The sequence below is a fragment of the Lates calcarifer genome, linkage group LG7_1 (genome assembly GCF_001640805.2).
Source record: "Lates calcarifer isolate ASB-BC8 linkage group LG7_1, TLL_Latcal_v3, whole genome shotgun sequence".
NCBI lineage: Eukaryota > Metazoa > Chordata > Actinopteri > Centropomidae > Lates > Lates calcarifer.
Window position 1 is genome coordinate 10,957,264 of NC_066839.1, and position 21,138 is coordinate 10,978,401.

The 21,138-nt window shown below is 41.4% G+C and overlaps 1 protein-coding gene across 1 annotated transcript in view; it reads left to right on the top strand.

The window, feature by feature from the left end:
* The first annotated feature begins 563 nt into the window (after window positions 1–563).
* The window catches only part of wasf1 (WASP family member 1), a 53,805-nt gene continuing 33,230 nt past the window's right edge, over window positions 564–21,138 (top strand). Inside the window, 1 exon segment of the mRNA XM_018694533.2 lies at window positions 564–960. The gene's annotated coding sequence lies outside the window, so the exon portion shown is untranslated.

Consider the following 21,138-nt stretch of genomic DNA (forward strand, 5'->3'; position numbering starts at 1 on the left):
TTTAATTTGACTATCTGCCGATTCAAAGACTTTGAAAATGTTGTCACCAGGAAATGTATGTATTTTTTAAAAATATTAAAAGTGTTTTTGCCACTTTGTGAAATTTTAGAGACAAAACAACTGGATAATCTAGGAAATAATTCTCAGGCAAATCTGTAGCCTAATGAAAGCAATCATTGAACCATAAGCATGCATAATAACATAGCATAAACAAGTCTCTTTAGTTTATGGTGGTAACCCATCTTTAACCTTTTTAATAGCAAATGTATAGACTTTTAATATGTGAAACAACTGAGGAGCGCAGTTTTTACATTTCACGTAAGGTAAAAATGCTAAATTAAGTGTAGTTAATATGCTATAAATAATAACTGCGCAGGAGATCGATTGATTTTGTAATTATATCATTTTTATGTACAGTAAGGTTTGTAAAGTCGACGTCCTTTGCTGGAATTGATTGGATAACACAACATGACGGTTTCAGATAACAAGCCAATACTGCAAGCGCGCACGTTATCCGTGCGCCTCCCACGAGCACACATCAGTTGCATGGGACGCTTTCTCGCGCCCCAACAATAGAGTGGTACGTACCATTATCACTGATTATAATGGGGACATTTTCCTGCGAATAAAGATCATTTCACATTGTTTGCTTTGAAAAGAAGATATATAGCGCATGTGGGTAAACTAACGGATATTTAATTTTGCTAGGAAAACTGTTGTTAGCTTGATTGGACCAGGTTTAATGCCAGTTTCACTAATATCTTCCCAGAGAATCCCTTTGGAAAAAAAGTGCCTGGGTTCTTCTCCGCCGCCGCCTCTTCCAGCAGGAGTACATTTGATATCAGAGACAGTACAATCATGGATCCGACCCGGGGATTTAAAACGTTGGACACGGTGGCATGCTCTGCTGCTCAGTGAGGATGGAAAGGAATTAAAGAGGAATTTTAACACACGTATCAGGTAATTTTTCGAACATTGTATACTGAAGTCATATTTTTTAACTTAAAAACGTGACTTTAGTAACGTCTTTTTAGCCTTATTGCATTTTACCACAGGAGCAACTAACTGCCCTAAAAACCGAGTCACCATGTTGTAACGTTAGACTTAAACCGGAGCCGCATGACTCATAACGGTCTTGGAAATTCAACACTGCCTGGCCATCACTGACTACCACATTAACCCCGTTCACAGGTGAAAAATGTGGCAACGTTGACAGCGTTAGGACTCCAAAGTGGATAAAACCTTAAAAGTACCCTCAGTGGGTTTATTAATGTGTAAATAAGTGTACAAATTTGAAACGGGACTGCTTGAAGAGTGATAAATTATACAGCTCCACATCTGCATGAGCTCCCGCAGCAGCGTCTTAACATATTCAGACTGAGGAATATCATGTTGGTGAGAAACCGGAGAGCAAATATTTACAATGCCCCGCAAATTATCTAAGATTATAGAAGAAAATGCCACATATCTTATGCGTCATGCATTTTATTCGTCAGTGAGTTGTGGAGTTTCAGTTTGGTACAGTATGATTAGGTGAACCGCTGGCATCGGCAGTACGTGATTTAATTTTCCCACTAAGAATGCATTGACTTGCCTCAGAGAGAGAGAGAGAGAGAGAGAGAGGAAGATAGGGGCTGGGGTCTATTCCAGCCAGCTTGGTTTGCAGTCATGGGGGATGGTAGCCTTCAGCCCAGTGAAAATCATGCTTTGTGAAATTCGAAACCTTCTTTGTACTACTTCAAGTGCAGGGGAAAAAAGTGGGCACGAGAGACTGTGTCCTTTACTGACTCTTGTGCAGTGATCACCTTTTATAGTTGGTGACAGCTTCAAGATATTCGTTATAGTACATGATGCCAGCTCATATGATGCTGTGTGGTATAGGGCTATACATTAAACTGACTATATTTTCTGCAGCCTGTACATTTAAATTAAACTAAAGAATATAGTCTTGGGGTGCTGCTCCACAGTGAAACAAGCAGCACATTTCATGCTTTGCCCCTCTAAATACAGTGGTAGCCTAAGAGCTGCCTGTAATGGAAATTTGTGTTCAGATCAGTGGTTGGTGATGAATGAATTACCTTTGGAAACATCAGCTGCAGAGCCATTGATAAAAGTCTGTGTGCGCTGTGGTGCCTGCTGCATTTGACAGTAGATTAGTGGGGCCGCTTTGTGCCACTGATGTATTAAAATTGCATTCAAATGTAATGATAATCCACGAGAGTCACAAACTGGGGATAAGTGGGGTGTAGATGTAGTAGTGGCTGCATGTGAAGTGAATGAACTCACTTTATAATGAGGTTAAAAAATTACAGGTCAGTTCAGATCAGATCTTTACTGTCTCAAAAGAGGAATTCTTTTAGTCTAGACGCCATGACAATATCCACAAATAGAAAGTGCTGATTTTTAAATCTAAAATTAGCCACACTGCTCTGTACACCCTACACTGTCTGGTCTATAAACACTGAAATACACAGAGAATCTTAATTTAAATGAAGGAAATTTTTGATACACAGAATGATACGCCTGCTGTTGTTCATGTACAAAATATATAGGTACTGCATGAGAAAGCAGCTCTGACTCCTCAGACAAAATAGAACGAGACTCCTTGCAGCTGTTAAAATGATCAGTCTGCAACACTGGCGTCCAAACTACCACATGACTGAGTGGAAGCTATAGGCTAGGTTTCACAGCAGCTCAGAGGGATCATATACAGTATGTGCATAACACACACTGGACATACGGGCTGAATTTAAAGTTGGCCTCAGGATGTAATCTAGTGTCTCTTCCCAAAATGACATTTACAGAACCAGTGATCAAATTCACCCCCGCTCAGGATGTGTGCTGAAGTATGTTGTGGCCCCCAGTTCTTGCTGCTGTTCTGTTTAAGGCAAGTTCTCTTGGAAGTGGGTTACCTCCCAGGCTTTTCTTATATTATGTGGTGTTTCTTGGGCTTGCAGGAAAATATAAAGCACAGGTGGAAAGTAGGGAAGTTGAGGGGTATAACTCCCTCTTTGATGCATGGGTGCTCTGTTTTACCCAGTGACTGGCCGTACATACAGGTGTATCCCCAGAATAGAACAGAACATATTGCCATGGTTTTATCTGATGCTGTTTGTTAAGTCTCTGCTGTGAGGGATGACATTCCTGCACAGTTTGCAGTTCTCATGTTTTTCTCTGTGTTTCAGAGGCCCTCATGATAGAAGAGCTTTGGCATGCCTCCTGCGGAGGCTTTTGGACCTCTCTTATTTGTTGACATTGCTCTGATCCTCTGCCAGTCTCTGGCTTTCTCATGCTAGCAAGAAGAATATCTCTCTTTCTGTAGCTCTCTTTTGTCTTTCTCCATAGAGGTGGAGAGGGGTGATAGGAGGACACACAGAATAACATAATGACAGTGTGTGTAGCGAGAGAAAGAAAAAAAAAACATACGAGAGTAAAATGAGTGATGGCTGCCTGGCATGAGGAGGAGGTGGGAAGAAGGTGGGCCAGGGATTCTGGGAAAGGCAGAGAGGGGAAATTTATGTGTGTGGGCAATGTGCAACGCCCCTTTACGTGCCATTTAGTGGAGCCACAGACAGACCTCCTATCTCCCAGCTGTTAGGATGCTCCAGAGGCTCCGGCACACAGGAGCTATTGTTCTTCCTCTTGGCCAGACCCACTGCTCTATAATACTGCTTCTGTCCGTGCTCTGAACTGCCCTGACAGAGGGACACCAGGGCTCAGTTAGCCCCTTTGACTAGTGCTCCTTGTGTCTTACTGCCTACTGCCTCCACTGCCTCCTGCCCTTCTTTGTCCTTATATCACTCATTCTTGGCTGTGACTTTTTGCTCGTTTTGACAGAGGTTACAGTGACTGTCTCTCTGTATTTCTTTCCTCTTTTCTTTTTTAACCCACTTTTTTAATTGGGGATACTGTCCTCATTCTCTGGCTTAATGTTCCAGCACTCTTCTCTACAACTCTGGGGGAAGGAGTTGTTCAAGTGTACCTAACCTTATCACAACACTCAATTTTCTGTATTACAGCAGATATTTATTTGCTAAAACTTATTACTTTTTTCTTACTCTGGAACAAGGTAGAGTAATATTTCTGAAATCAATAATATATAAAAGCTAATTATGTTGGAGGAAAAACACTTTTTAGAGACTTTTTAGAGCCTCAGGCAGTTTTTAAGTACCATTTTATTTTTCTTTGATAAACACAAAACACCACAAATCAATATTTGCCATATCATCCATACATTCATATAATATCATACAGGAAAGCGTTGTATTACACCTTTTCTTTGTCTCACTCGTCTTCTAGTGCCCAGTTACCTTTTATCCACCATATCTTTTTCCTTGTCTCTCTTATTGTTGCCACCCTGGCCCCTTCAGCCTCTCTGGTTTATTCTCTCACTTGTCATCCAGTGGAGGAGAGGGCGTTGACAGGGTCTCTCAATGAGTTGACAGGATGTCTGTGAAAAAGACTTGTCTGACTGAGTCTCTGCCACTGCCAACAGGGCAAAAAAAAAAAAAAACAACAACCCAGAAGTCCCATCTGAGCTTAGAGCTGCCCCTACTCAACCATAGGAACTGAGCCTCACCTCTTTGTCTCTGCCCTCTGCTGTCAGTTTTGTCTCTGAAGCACCAGCAGCTTTCTTTTTCTGTCACTTGCTTTGTTTGCCTCTATATACCTTTACTCACTGTGATGCAACCCCTCTGCCGCCAATATTTTAGACCACATGTGGGCTCATGACTGTCTGCTACAAACTGGTAAATGGAGCACCATGGTGTCCTGTGACTGACCTGGATTGTATTCTCAGCTGATAGCCAAAATCAGCCACACAATGGAGTTAACTGTGGAGCGCTGAGGCCATCCACCTGGTGTCATATGTACGTTTGGATGGCAAATGTAGCCCGATACCCTCCTCAGCACAATGTAGCCTTGGTCTGCTTCAGGAGTGAATTGGATACGGGACTCTCCTCAGTAACTGTTAGCCCTAGTACTAACAGAGGACGTGTGCTCCACTGTGTATTTGTGTGTATACAATGTCCACGGTTAGGGTATTCTTAGTGTTTATTTTAGCAAAGCAATTACAGTGCAAAGTGGCTGCCTTTTAGGTCGCAGTGTATTTCTGTTCTGTGCATAATCTAGCTCTAAATGCTACCAGCAGACTTCAAAATGATCTCTGCAGCTGCACTCAGAGCATTTGTGTATTTGAATAGATTTGAATATGCAAAGTTAAGCAAAACTCCACCGTGCTGGGTAACACAGCATATAGTACATTCTTTCTTCTTTTTCCTGCCACTCCCTCTCTTTGAATATCTGTGTGCTCCCTTTCTGCCCCTTTCCTCTCCGTCCTCTTCTGCTCAGTCCCCTCTTTTCCCCTCCCTTCCACTGATTCTTATTGAGCTGAAACAGCCGATGCCCTGGTCGTTGTGGTGATGTGTGATGATTGATGGAGGCTGGAGAAATAGGAGGCAAGGCACGTTTATCCCGTCCGCAGCTTGAATCTCTTCTTGTCAGAACCCAGATGTCAGTATTCAATTACAGACACACTGAATTTTCATTAGGAATTTCATAAGCACCCATTTTTCTTCTCTGTCTCTTCTTCTTGTGCCGGGCAGGAGTACAAGGAATAGCAAGGATGAGTCAAAGGGGGAATGACAGTGAAGGATTAGAGATAAGGATGAAGTAGAAAATAAAAGATGCAGAAGGCTTTTGTTTCAAGCACATAATGTAGCTTACACTTACACTTTTTTTTATTTATACCTTGACTTCCTACAGTTAACCTCACTCCAATCTTCTCTGTCATTTTTGTTTACCATAAACTACAAATGTTCATTAAAATCATCTTTAAAAGAGTGAAAGAGCAATGGAGGGAACAGTCTCTCTTTTGCTAAGAAAAGAAGGAGAGCAAAAGGGGAAGTAGCCTTTTAGCGTCCCAGTGTGTTTGTCCACAATTTCACAGCAGGGGTGTCTGTGCACACAGAGTGCTGCCTTCAACTGCTGCCTTCAATTAGAAGCCAATATTTGGCTGTTCATTTAGGGCTCACAGCAAGGACCCAGCTCCTGTTTGAATTTGCATGATGCCCGAGCACAAGGCTCGTCTGATTTGTTCTGGATAGAAGCCCAGTCGGGACAGTATACGCTTCCCTTCCATGTGAAATGGGAAGATCGGAGGTGGTGGCAAGCTCGACTTCCTTTTATCTTTGATAGTTAACAGGAAATGCCAAATTCACTTAAATCCTGGGCAAGAAAACCAGCTCTAAACAGTCTTACTCAGCAATCATTTCATCTGTGTTATCAGTGCTTATCTTACAGCATTGTGTCAGTTACCAGGACAAATCATTGCTGCAGAGCAGGGATCATAGAGATTAGTCTTACTAATGAGAGAAGCATCTGCTAAAGATAGATGGTCAGTGAAGTGAGGTTGTGGTTCAGTGAATGACTGCATACTGTAGTCTTCCTCCTTCATTCAATGCTGTGCCAGAGGAAATGTAAAGATGTGGGGGTGGTAGGTTTTTTTTTTTGCTTGTCTTCTGTCAGGCCTATCTAAACTACAATGTATTAAAATTTCAGCCATATGATATTGAAATCAGAGCCAGTCTCTCACATCAAGCTGTGGGAAATGGACTGAGACAATAGCAGTCTCTTACATAACTCTCTTTCATTTATAGACACATGCCCACAGCTTGGAGTGTGTCATGGCTACTATTATATAAGAGAGTGAAAACACGTTGGGTTTTCCACTCATATACGTTAATGTTGGTAACAGTCTATAGATGACAGTCATCTTTCTTGACTTTGACAGTGTCTATAGGTGTTGTCTCTTTGTCCTTGCTCTGGACCACCGAAATACCAGTGTGTGCTCATGTGTGTATGCATGAGACCACATGTAAATGCCTCTGCAATATTTTTTTTTGTGCTAATGCTGTTGACTGGACCACAAGATGGGGGATGTGTGAATGTGATTCATTGCCTCCAAGGTCCGAATGTAGCCATTCAGCCAGACAGCCAGCCAGTGAGCTGTGACTGTGAACCATCATCCCCTTGACATGGCCACTGCACTGTTATCATGAACCACGACACTGCTGGCTGTTGACAAAACAAAGCTAGCTTAGGCCGTTTTTAGTGGTAAGAACTGACCATTCACCATAATTGGAGGCACTTTTCTTCCTCTGCATGTGGCATGTTGACAGTTTCATTGTTGTCTGATTTGATCTCTTCAGTACATTTGCATTCACATTCGCTTGACCTGTGAATGGCATTTTCATTGCATGCTGTCAACAATGAGATGAAACAAATGTGGCACTAGAAGATGTGTAATTTTTTTTGTTGTTTGAACTTAAATTAACCATGTAAGGCTGAAATGAAACAGAACTACTGAAACAGAATCAGAAAGGAGGAGAAAAACCCTCAGTGAATCTGGACATGGCTGCCTATGTGCTACAGGTGTGCTTGTCCACCCCAAAGTGCAGTAAATGACACTTAATCGTGTATGATGTTTTTTTGTTGCAGTGAGGAGTTATAGTTTGAAAGTTATCCAGCCTTGTTAGTGACCCATTAGTATAACAGGTGTATATTTACATTGAATAAAAACACTGTGCTCAATTATTTAGAAGCAATCATAGAAGTGTGTTTACAAAACACACAAACATTCATACACACACGCACACACCATGGTGAGCTGTGAAAGGAATGCTGCATGAATCCTGTTAACAGCAGCAGATGGACTGCAGTAATAACAAGGCTGTCGTTTGGCAGGTAATGTTATTCAGGGCTTGTTTGGGTCCTACAGCAAAACTGGGATGCCAAGAGACAAAAAGGGCAGCATGATGGGGCAGGGCTGTCTGTGATCCTCTGATCTTTAAATAAGGTGAACATTTTCAATTGATCCCAATGCTGTTTGTTTCTCAGCTTCAGACTAGGGCTAAAGATATATAAAGAAAAATGTCATTAAAGATATGCACCAAACTATTATACTATAGTATAGTATAGTATATACTATATACTATACTATATAACTACACACATATATATGTGTGTGTGTGTGTGTGTGTGTTAGTCAGCCATAGCTGGCTAAATGCCAGACCAGTGTTTGGAGTTAAACGAGCTTGGCGTGAGCTGCCTGGAGGAAAAGCATCCTCCTCCAGCTAAACAGTAAAGCAGCAGCCCACATGGATCCATCCTGCGGTGTAGGATAAGGTCAAAGGTCATTTCACTATTGTGTGTGGTTATATAAATGTTAGCAGCGACTTGAGGCAAGAGTCTGGTTTGTGTTGCTAAGCCTCAGGAGGACAGATAGGTGCTGACAGACAGGCTTGACTTCACCGCTGGGACTACTGCCTTTGCGGCTGCAGAGGCTCTTCTTTTTCCATCTGTCTTGGTATCCATTATTCTTTACTAGCTTCCTGTGTGTTTATTCTCTCTGTCTCTGTCTTTTCTTCTCCATGTCACGCCCCCCCCCATCTGTTTCGTTTGTGTCTGTCTATATGCCATATTCCTCTCCTTCCTACGTCCTACTTTACATAAGCTGGAGCTGCTTCCAGTGAAGCTAATGATGACTGTCAGTTTTGCATGTCTTAGTTGGGCATTAGCAGCATCTGGGGCTTGACCAGATTTTTTTTAATGCAGATCTACAGTAAGTTCAAACTGAGGTAAAATTACTGTGGAGGAGAGGAAGCAGAAGGAGTGGGGCAGTTGTTCACCAGGCCAGATGTTGCCTAGAGCCTCAAATTAAAATGTCCAAATGCAGCATACAAAAATCTTCCCAGGTTGATTTCAGTAAATCATCTCTTTTCATTTCATCCAGGTTGCAGAGTAGCCACACTTTAGGACACATCAAAGAACTGTTTAAACACTGACACTGAATAACCATCAGTGTTCTTATTCTGGAAAAGTAAAACGTAAGTCATTTTTTCATTAACACCTGTAGTATACACTTACATGTTGTGCTGTTTTTTATAGTATGCTATAATTGGAATGCTCTTAAAACAATGGCTACAGGTAACTAAGCTACAAATATATTAAATTTTAACTTTTCAGTAATTTGTTCCTGACAGACATCATATACCACCATGGAGTTTGAAAACTTTTAGTGAAGAGTGGGCGTAGGTAGTTAGAGATGTGAGTTCTGAATCATGCGCATTGTAACAAGTCAGGTAAAGATGTAAACTGTTGAGTAACTATATCTGATCAGGATCTGAAGCCACCTCAGTGGTTGTGAGGTGAAGGGCTCTCCTGTGTGGGAAACAAGAAGAGGTAGACTATGAGCAGGCTGAGTAGGTGTTTATCTAATTGCAGCAGGACCGAGAGAGCTCTTGGTTCTTGAGGGCATGCGACTGTGACTGACGGACAAGGGCGCGATGACTCAGATATACACACACACACTCAGAGTTGCAGTGATGAGGGGGATGACAGACAGGCCAAAGTCTGAATGACCAGGATAGATAACAAGGAATCATGTGGGAGCAGTGATAACAGCTACTGTGGATTCTTCCTCTTCTCTTATACTCTGACTTGTGCATTTGTACACACACACATACACACACACACACACACCAGCCTCACAGAATACTGAAGAGAATGCTCGGGGCTTGAAATATGCCCGCTGATAAGAGGGGGGAAAAAAATAGAGGCAACCACAGGGGGAGAATAGGAGAGCGAAAGGCTTTGTACCTGCTGGAAGAATTTGATTTGCTTCCCTTTCAAGATGTGTCGATTGGAGACGAGCAGAGAGCCTCACAATGCCTGGTGACAGCCAAAAGCAAAAGGGAGAAAAGGGGCTGAGAGGTGCTTTTGTCTCCATCCTCTCTGTCCCATTGTCACCCATATCACCCTCACCAGAGACAAGACACTGAATCAGGCTTGATCTAATGATCATCTATATGGACAAGTAGAGTATGTCTGCATGTGTCTGCTGTGTGGATTGTATATTGTCTCAGTTGTGACCCTCTGTCCTCATACGCTCAGTCTCAATCTAAATATAACCAACTGAATTGCATAGACACCTTAAGTAAGAGTCTGTCTAAATCTAAAAATCTCATCTCACTCCTTGGAAAAACTGCCTGGCAGGCACTGCAAATCAGTGTCTTCATCATTGTTCAGTATAATGGCAGAGTAAGTGAATGACCAAGGCCTTAATTGAGTCAATCTTCCATAGTGCCATTAATACAAGCCTGTTAGACCACATTTTGTCTTCTTTAGCCCTCTCTGCTCTGCAGAGATTCATTCTTTCCTCTCATCACAGTTCCCCTTTTCCTTTTGCATGCAGAGAATGTGTACCGACCATTTTGCCTCACAGTGGCATTATTAAGCATAGTTGTCAGGACTATGTGTGTGTGGGTGCACAGGGTAGAGGGGTGGTGTGTGGGGGGTTGCTGTGATGTCATGAGACACAGGTCACATGATGCCTGCAGCTGACCTTTTGACCTCTACTGAGCATGCTGTTTCTATAGATAGAAGGCCCAGAGGACAGTGACCAACCACTGCCTGCTTCCCTGCTGTGTGTGTACGTGTGTGTGTGTGTGTGTGTGTGTGTGTGTGTGTGTGTGTGTGTGTATTAGAAGAGGTGGTTCCAAAATGCAATATTCAGTGATTCAATAGTTTCTGTATTCTATAATTTCTTCAATTTATGAATGCTAAATATATTTCTGAAGTAACTATGAAACTGTTTCTCCATCACCTAGTTTCTCCACCAGAAAGTACTGACAAGTTATAACAATAAACTGTCCCATTTTTTCCTCATCAGTAAATGGTCCAAAAGAGTGTAGCTGAATCAATTAAGACTTGATCAAACAAAAACTTGGTGTCATCCCAGTGGTCAGTCCTGCTGTTCTGTGCCCACTGGCACCGCCTCAGGCCTCCTCGCAGCAAGGGCACCTTCACTAACCATCACCACCCTGCTCTGCCAGCACTTTGTTCCCAGAGCCGTCTCTCATGCACAGACACAGACTGTGACATTGCACACAAAACTCAAGAGACAGCCTATAAGAGGTTTGCACAGCTGCCCTGGGCACTGTCTGATGGGTCCAATTTATCCCACAAATCCTTGCTGCTTCCCCTCTTGTCTTTCTTCCTCACATATCCACCCCCTAGCTGCTGCCAAGTCCTACTCAGTTCACTGGATGGTTCTGGAATGGTTTGTTGAATCTGCTGTTGGGATGTAATTGACCCTGCTCAGTCAGCATCGTTTTTCTGAACAGTTTTGTTGTTGTTTAGTTGTAGTTGTGGTTTCACCATGTAAAATATGTAGTTCTGATTGCAAAATAAGATTTCAGCTGTGGGCAAAAATCCCTAGTCTCGTGTTGTACCAAAAAAAGTGGTGTTACAGTGTTTTAGTTTCATCCTTGGTTGACAAGTTGATAGAATTTTTTACATTTTTACAGACTGGATCCATTGACTAGACCTTTTCTGTCTGTTCAGGCACTTTTGTAATCTTTAAAAAACTAAAAAGAAGGCCTCATTTAGTTAAGTATAAATTACATGTGACAAAGTACATTTAAAGGAAAGTTCACTGATAGCAGTCAGTTACTATCAAAAGCAGCCAGGCTGTGGTCAGCAACTTTTGAAGTGAAAGATTTAACAGTTCTTTTTTTTTCACCTGTGTTTACACATTTCCCTCAGTGCAAGAAGCAATGGTGCATGAGAGACTGAAATACACTTTGCCTTCCAGCTATATTATCAGACTTTAAAGCTACTCTTCTTTTTATTCTCTGACCATGACATATTCTGAGATGTAGCTCAAAGGAAACTGGTAGATGAACAATAGGTAGATAGGGAGATGCGTGATAAAGTGATGAAGATGAAAAGGTGAGTGCTTAAAGGACACTTCAGATGTGAAAAGGCAGGGCACCATATCTTGTGAGTCATATGTCTTTTACACTCAAAGTGTAATTCCTTTTGACACGTTCCCCTCTGGGATATTTACTGCAGTCAGAATGACTGTGAAACAGTACATCACAGTACACTGAACAGTATTGGATCACAAACCTACTGTACTGCAATATAGTGAAAAAATTGCAGTATCAATGAGGTGTTAGCTCCCACTTCTGCAACAGAAAGCCTCCTGCATTCGTTATCCAGCCTCTGCCCTGCAACACAGAGCCCCTGGTGTGGGCATTGATCTCAATGAGAGAAGATGATCTCTCTCTCCCTTTCCCCCAACAGCACCCATGCTGCTTTTTGGTATTTTTTTTAACTGTGCCTCAAGCGGTCTCCCTCTCTCTGTGTGTCTCTGGACAACCTCCATCTATGCACAGGAGCTTGGAAACCTTTTTTTTTTTTTTTTAACTCGCAGCAGAAGCTGAAGGTCTTCTTGAGACATATGAGCCTCTTCATTTTTATGCAGAGAGAAAACAGATCAAATAGTGCACGTGGATATACACACACAGTCACCTTTGGTACCACAGTATGTAGCTGTTGTCAAAGCAGATGTGTGTTCACGAGGGACAACACCCTTCCAATATCTATTGATAACCAAATGAGGGGACGCGATGAATGGAACAGCTCAAGTTTCATTCGACAGGCATGTCCACTTTATTTAAGTGTTTTGCCCTCCTGACAGGCTTGCTGGCTGGCTTGATCAGCACTCCTTTGCTTGGGTTTGTGAGTATGCATGTGCGTCTTTCCAGTGAGATATATATATATGTGTGTGTGTGTGTGTGTGTGTGTGTAATTTTTTCCCCCTGTTCGAGCTGACAGGGGTTCCTGCAGTGGTTAGTTTGTGTGCGTGTCCTTCACGTCTGTATGAACAGCAAGGGAGTCGGTATAATGAAATTTCCCTCACAGGCCAAACAAGCACAGCTGCACAGTGCGAGCATGCAGACATTTATTATTGAGTAGCGGGCTTTCATTATTCATACCAGTGGGTTTCTGTGCACTCAGCAGATAAACTTCTGTGAGTCTGTTTGTTCATCAGACACTCTACTCATTGATGTTGGCACACAGACGTCCATGAATATTTAGTTGTGCACGTCTACAGTGGAATTAAGCATGTTTGCTAAATGAATGTCTAAAGCAATCTAATCTCTTTGTAACAAATTCAGTGTGGGCTGTATCCGGATACTCATTCAGTATAAGGCTCATCATTTATCATGTTCTGAACATAATGTATGGTGAATAGAAGTCTACTGTTGAGTCACAGTCATTTTTATGCATAGACATAGAAAATAGTAATAATAGTTTGATGACATTTAGATTCTTTGATGTCTTCTTCAAAGAGCTGTAGGAATTAAAAGAGGCGACAGCAGTGTGTTTTGTGGCTGCACAGAGACAAATAATTCTATAGCTGTTTAATTTTATGCATTAAGATTATTGCAATGGAAATATGAAATGTAATACATATAGATACAGTTTTTGGTACATTGTTAATTTGAATGAAATAGAAAAAATCTGCATTGTGAATTTGTATTTTCAGCAGTCAGCAGTTGGTGTTTGTTTTTGTTTTTTTTTTGTGTTTTTTTTTTCTTGTTGTCTGAAGCAACTCCTGAAACTTGTTTACAGCTGCCAGGCAAGCCCAGAAAGCAAGCCATCTCAGTACCTGAGAATCATCTCAGTGCCAGCGTGCCAGGATGCTCACTTTGATCTGTACTGGCTGTGGCAAGAGAGGCAGGGCTTGATGTTAAATGAGTGCCTTGCTTCACATCCCTGCCCTGATTGGGACAGCTTACTGCTTAACACGTACATGAAAAATGACCATGGACAGACTCAAGGCCCTGCATTGGGGAAAAACAAAAAATCAGAAATCTGCAGCTTGGAAAAAAAATAAACCTTACAACACTATACAGCCTTTGTTTATGCATAAGTTAGACAGCAGGCGTGTCAAAAAGAATATCATGAGAAATACAGTACAGTCAAAAATTCTGAGTTATTGAGGCAAGGAAATAAGTTTATTATGTAGCCATATCCCTTGCCACAAGCACTCTGTAAAGTTTCCCACTACCAGCAAACCTAGTTAGCATAGCTGTCTGAGCCCAACCTGACAGCACTGGTGCTGCAGGTATATTTTTAGCCCAACAAGAGGTCTGTGTGTGTGTGTGTGTGTGTGTGTGTGTGTGTATGTGTATATGTTATAGCACCTCACTGGTGAGGGTCTACAAGGTGTCATCTCACCGCTGAAGGGGTACCGGCTGGTACAGAATTATAATTGGCAGGAAGACACACTGGCACATGCCATGATATGTTCTGCCAACGTGATATGCTGTGATGGGTAGGGAATTGGGGGAGGGGGGTGCGGGGGAGCAGGGATGTTGCAGTCTTAGATGGAGGGGTTGATGTGTGTCAGGTTATTTTAGCGATATTGGCCTACTGCAGTATTTGCATAAGGCTATGATGGCTGCTGCCTGAGAACTGCAACATGATCAGTGTATTTGTGCATATTATTTCGTTCTGCACATGTGCACCAGGGACCTCTTAATGTGCCGAGGAGCCAGCTCTCCTCTTCTGTCATATTTGACAGTCTGTTCCCACCAACAGCAGGAAAGCATTAAGACCAGTGTATGCTCGAAATTAACTGGGTCGTATGACCAGGTCTGGGAGCTAAAGACTTTATAGCTGTTCCAAATGGCCACTCCCAAAGGTGGGGTAAAAAGCCATCCTAGAGTGAGGTGAGATATGATAATCAAATATGGACAACAGTGCACACTTTGGACAATTTGTCCTCAAAGGAAGTGACTGAAGTAGTTCTGTAAAGAATTAAAACAAATCGAGCTTGAGGGAGAAAGTCCTATAGTACCAACTTTCCTACTTTTGCACACTTCTCCAATTCTTATGTTAAGCAGCTGTGCACATCAGTCAGATTCAGAGAGTTAACTTTTTTTCCACACAGTACTCAAAGTCCAATGTCAGAAAGGTATTGGGGGAGGGGTTTTGAGATGCTGGTTTTCTGTACAGCCTGGAGTGAAGTAGGGCATCTGAGAAATCTTGAGTGATCTCGAGTTTAGCATCAGGCCTTCTTCCTTTCACTACTTTATCAATAAGTCCAAAAAAAATCAGTGATTTTTTTAACTTCCCAAGGACATCTGATTCAGTTATAGCCACAGGGAGACAGCAAATTAAGGATTTTATTATCCTGTGGTAAAAAGCATCTGGGCATTTGAGCTGTTTAAAAGGGAATACAGATGTAAGTCTAGCCTTATGTACTAATGAGAGAGAAAATGAAAGAACAAATAGCATTTAAAAATTTATAGCTGCCTCATTAGAATAACAAAAAAGATGAGCTAGACATATTTTTTCCTGTTGAGCCTCTGCAGTCACAAAGAAAAAGTATTTTAACCAGCTGAATGGAACAGCACTCCACTTGATCATTTCTGAGTTTGACAATGTACATTTTCTTTTTTTCCCCTCCATCTTTGTTTTCTTTGGAACATGAGCTGCAGTAGTTGTCCTGCACTGCATATCTGCATTACTGATTTAAACCAGCTGCTGGTAAGCTTTGCCAGTTTGATCTCTGCTCTCTCTGCCATTGGCTGCTGTGGTTCTGCCAGCTTCCTTGATTAGATGTCTGCGGTTTTGTGTTTGCAGCTGTTCACGGCGAAAGAAACCAAGTCCACAGTTGCACTGTCCAAGTTCCCGAAATCACCGGACAAAGGACAAAACGTTCTGGCCAATTTGACATAGAAAATACAGCTATCTTCAAGCTGTGGCTCTTAAGGTTTTCAGAGAGAGTACAGTACATTATTGTTTAGTTATTTTATGTTTAGGCTTTCATTGACTGGTTATGGTACTAAGTAAATTGTGGCTCTTATTGTACACATGGGTATTTTCCAAGAAATTGAATTGCAGACCTTATAGATTGCAGGATGTCAATAAATAAAGGACAAGCCTCACAGGGTTTCTCCAGGCCTTGAGAAGTCTAAATAAGCATTGAATTCCATTTCCTCAAAAAAGGCATTAAAAGGTAATAAAAGGTGTTTGAGTCTCTAATTTATAGAAGTCTAAATATTCCTGCTTTTGTGCTGTTGGCAGTAATGTTAGGTATTTAGTTATTTCGTTTTTATCAGATAGTGGGCTTTTGCGAGACATTTTACACCTATAAACTGTGGAGTTTCATTAAGTACAATCAGACTTGAAGCATGGCTGTTAATGCTAGCTTCAGTAGCTAGGGAGCTCATAATCGTTAAGTGCTGATTTTAACAAAAAACTTCAAAGAACTTAAATGACAGTATCTTTTTCAAATGGCTAATCTGTCTATCCTTTTTCTAACCCATATCTGACAAATCCAGTTTAATTATGATTAATTATAAATATTATTCATTAGTTTTTATCGTTTCATTATATTTGGAATAATTGCAATATGAATAAATCTAGGCTGTTTCATTAGTACTGGTTTTCAATCATACTCTTATCAAAAGTCTTAAATTTAACAGTGTAAGAGTCCTTACAGGATTGTGTTGTATTGTTTCATAGTGATCCAGTGACAAGACTGGCTTGACTAATTGTTCAGAGCATGAATTTTACATCAGTTAATGATGAGATCTCTCTTGTTTCATTTCACTTCCAGCCAGCTCCCTTGCTGGTTTACTTGTGATTTCCCAGTTTTCACAGAACCAGCGACAGTGATGGCAAACTGGGGCTAAAAGAATTGCGTCACTGCTGGATGTTGTTGTTGTGCCTCCTATAAATAATAAATAATTCCATCTGTAAAATACTAAAGGACTGTATTTAAGCATTATTTTTATTTTACTCTTGTAAAATATGAACCAATTAAAATGTAAAATGAACAATGTAAGAAATTAACTGTGGATAAAAAAACACTCTTTCTTGTGATTTAGCCTAAAGGCTCAATGTTATCTAACTGTATGTCAGTAACTTTAACCACAATTTCAGTTTCTATTTTTTTCTTTCTAACAGCTTATTTAACCATCTTTGACATCACTTTCCTCTTCATTTTCCATTGTGGCTAAGCAGAGTTTGCTGACATCACATCAACACAGTAACGCTCAGCATTTTCCTTGTCTATTTTGTGTGTGTGTGTGTGTGAAGGACAGATCAAACTCTTGCCAATGACAGTTTGTCGACCTACTACGCCCAACTCTGCCTCTTTGGGCAGCCCTGACGGTGTTTAGAGATATCTCAGCACTATTGCTAAGTGTGTCCTTCCCTTTTGTTGGCAAAACTACACTTTACACTGCCACCAAGTCAAGAGTTGCAAGGCCTCAGTTCTCAAACTGGACTCCAAAATAAGCGTAGCAGTTGTATACATGCATATATTTTACTTAGCCACCAGGGCGTTGAAAACTAAAATTGCCTAGACCTTTTCAACCTGCAGTATTATCTTCATCTACATTGCATAAGAACAATAAAGTGACCATGAATTAATGTGAAAACAATCTTGGGGATTCTGGTAGGAGAGAAGGGATAGGGGGGAGTTGTGGGGAAGAGGGCGGGAGGGGCTAGGGAGTCTCTCCCAAGCCCTCCAAATAAAAGGCCCTTGACCTCCTCTGTACAGAAGAGTCTGCAGCTATATTGTGTGGCAGTATGAGTGAGTAAATGCCCCATTAGGATTCATTAGAGCCTTTAGTCAGACATATTGTCCCAAGTGCAACGAGCCGCACCAGTGGAGGCCCCCTGCTCTCCACTGGCACGTGCCGTCCCTCACCCTGCTTTGTGCTTGTACACAATGGATGAGCAGTCCCCCATCTCCCCCTTATTCCCTCTCTCTCATATTGCATTCTGTCATCAGTTGCCATCACTGTTCTTAGACATCACCCTGATCTCAGCTCAGTCATTCCTCCCTTCACCCCTTCATCTCTTTTTCCTTCACCCACCCTCTTTGCCTCTGCCTCTCTTGGGATATTACAAAGTGACCAATGACATCCCACTGCAGACGTTGCCATGGTGATAGGTGACAGCGGGAAGCACCACCCAAGATGAATGGACCGTAAAAGTAGGAGGACAGTGGTAAGGGGTGTATACAGAGTGGGAAGAGGCTGGCTAGCCTGGATGGAAAAAGAAAAGAAGGAAAAGGAAGGGAAATAGCAGGTATGTGACATATTTCCCTGATCATTTGATACTTGTTGGGGCTGCAGTGATGGCCTTCTTCTATTTTACTAGCAAAGCTCAGTCAAGGGGAAAAGAGAGGAAGCCATAGTTCCCACTCAATTGAATCAGCATAGAACTGAAAATGGAGGATGTAATTTTCTCAGTTTTACCTCTGTCAATTCTGTCGTCCACGTCCTTGCTTTCACTGAGCAGCTATTGTGCTGAATAGTCAGAAATCTGTCTCTCTAGGCAGTCATAAATACCTCATACGCATTCAGCCCAATAAAACACTGTGGAATATCAGCTGGGGACCACAGAGGTCTCTGACCATGACTGACTATTAGCTAAAACTGAGAATAGTCCAGTTGTTAGTGCAGTAAGAGTAATTGTAGAACAGCCAAGTTGAAAAGGTTTCTTTTCATCTAGCTGTATATTTAACTCTGCTGAGTGTGAGGAGTGCAGTGGAAACCGAGAGAAACAGAGAGGTGAGGTGTGATCAGAAGTTTTAAAACCCTAGGTGTGTTGTTTAAGTCTGGTCAGAGAAAGTGAACGATTACCTTGACTGCACAGAGTTTAAATTTATCTTTTGACTTGATGTTTGATTTAGGCTAATCAATCAGTCTGGACATTTAGTCTGGACTCAGGTTCAGTTTGTGCATCGTCATTCGTTGTGTTCAAAGAGTATCAAGAGCTTAATATGCAAATTCCTGCTTCAAAGCTTGTAATCTGGGATGATGGGAAACAGCTCTGGTTTGAAATTCACGTAGCTTGAGTCAAAGGGTATTCGATTGCCAGATGGCTACTTTTATTAGCTATGAGTAGGCTGCTAATGCATGTGTTACCCACATCAACATCTCATCCATGGCAGTAGTGGACTGCGCTTATATGTAATTGGCTGTCACTGTGGTTACCTACGAGTAATTAATTCCTCTGCAACACTTACATTCCTGCAGTCTGAGAAAAGTCCTGACACATCAAGAACACGTCTTCATGATGTACTTTCTTGCCACACTACCCCTGCTCATTAAAAACCAGTTGGATTCTGCTGGACTTGTTTCCATAATGTCCTTCTAAGTTTTCCTTTTTTGTCTTTCACTTGAAGATTAAATATCTCTCCAGAGCTCATACTGAATTATTTTGAACTGTTTTTATGGAACAGTTGAATTCTTGTCTGAGCTCCATGGTTAGTGAAACTCCTTTCAGCTTCCATGGGGAAAAAAGGCCTTGACATTAACTAGTCATGATGAACATCCTTGTCTGGTGGTGGAGCTCTTTGTGGAGTAAACCTTTTGTTTAGTGATTTCTCATTAAGTGTTTTGTATTGCTAAAAAGGTGCAAGTGTTGCTTATTAAGCCCCTTCGCTAGTGATTCCACCTTGCTCTGTCAGTTGGTCTCTCTCACTCTCTTTCTTTCTTTTCTTTCTCTGTGTCTTTTCTTTTCTCTCTCTGTCAGAATCAGGATGATATGCAAGTGTTTTCTCATGGGAAACCCTGAAAAATGACAACTCTATTCTCATAGGAAGAGCACTGTCATATGTCATTGTGTCACAGTATGGTACAGAAACCTCAGTGGACAAATGCAGCATGCATGCGTGTGTGTTCTCGTGTGCCTGTGTATAGAGAAAATCTTTCCTCCTGTGGATAGCAGTCTCGAGTTAACTTATGTCCAATCAGCGGAGCAGCAAATGTATGCTGCAGTCATTAATCACACACACACACAAACCCGTATATGCTCTGGCGAGACAGTCTGAGGATTTTTTTTCTGAAAAGCAAGACAAGTTAACAGCGTTTACTTGCTAATGATGTTCCGACAAATATCAAGAAAATGTAAGTGAGCCTATTATAATGTGAAGGAAAGAGATGTCATTCTAAGTTAATGCTGTTCTGGTACATTATGCAAAGAATACAACCTCATAACCTTGCTCTCACTAACTAGATCTACAACAGGGACAAACACAGGAATGAAAGTGGAGCACAAACTAAAATCACCCCATAGAACAAGTGTAGAGGGTACAGTAGTAGTTTAATAACAGAGAGGCAAATTTGAATTTGAAACACAGAACCTCTTAACCGATTAAGACTGAACATAACCTGTGAGCAAGGCATTTTTAAATCATTCGTAAATCTCTTTTTCAGACCAGTAGAGGAAACTGTCAGCATCTCTGCTATTTGAAAAGCCCACCCTGAGGAGTCCAGGTTGGCAGAATCAATATCATCACTTAACACCTATTTCTATGCACTTTTAGGTTGTGGGGCTTTGAGGGTTGGAGTGAATGATGATTCTCTTTCATCTACTGCTGGTTTGTTTTTGAATCCATCATTTTTTCCCTCTCATGGCTGTGTTTCTCTGTCGTCCATGGAATATTTGTTCTCCAAAAAGTCATGTAAATATGAGGACGTTATTATTCTTTTAAATGTGTTGTCTCTTTGTCTCCCACTGCTGCCTAAAATAGTTGTCTGTGTCATCTTTCTTCTGCCACCCCCCCCGAAAGCTTAATTTTCTGACATTGTTTTCATTTCCCCCGTTTTAGACAAATCTGTTCCCTGTCATCCTCAGAAATAACTCATGTGACCCACTAGGTAGGAGGAAAGTTGTTAAAAGGGCAGCGCATTCCTTTATGAAGAGATGAGGGAGGAGAGAAACCTAGAAGAGAGAGAGATGAGCACGGGTGTGTGTGTGTGTGTGTGTGTGTAGGGGGGGGCTTGCCTAGCAGATACATTTGTCATCATCCGTGTGTGTGCCTGTGTGTTAAATAAGCTAGTGTACACGCACGGCAGAGAAATAAACAGAGTTATGATTGACTGATTTAATTTTGCTTTGCCTCCCTATTTATCTGTCTTTGTTTCTCTCCCAGAGATATGCTGAATGTACAAAATGCAGGAACACATGTACTGTTCTCATAAAGTAAACTGATGAGGTGAATCAAGTTAAATTAATGCTGCAGTTTTTTCTGATATTAAATCCAAGTTGATCCTAAAGTAGGGATGTTAATGCTTCGAGAATTGGGGTAAAAATTTGATTAATGCTAAAATTTGTATTATTTTAATTGTTGATGTCAATGACATTGTGGGAGGTTCAGAATTTCCTTTCTTGCTGAGAGTTAAATGAGATGATTGATACTCCCAACAGCCAGCTAACTTAGCTTAGCACAAAAACTAGAAACAGAGAAGTAGCTAG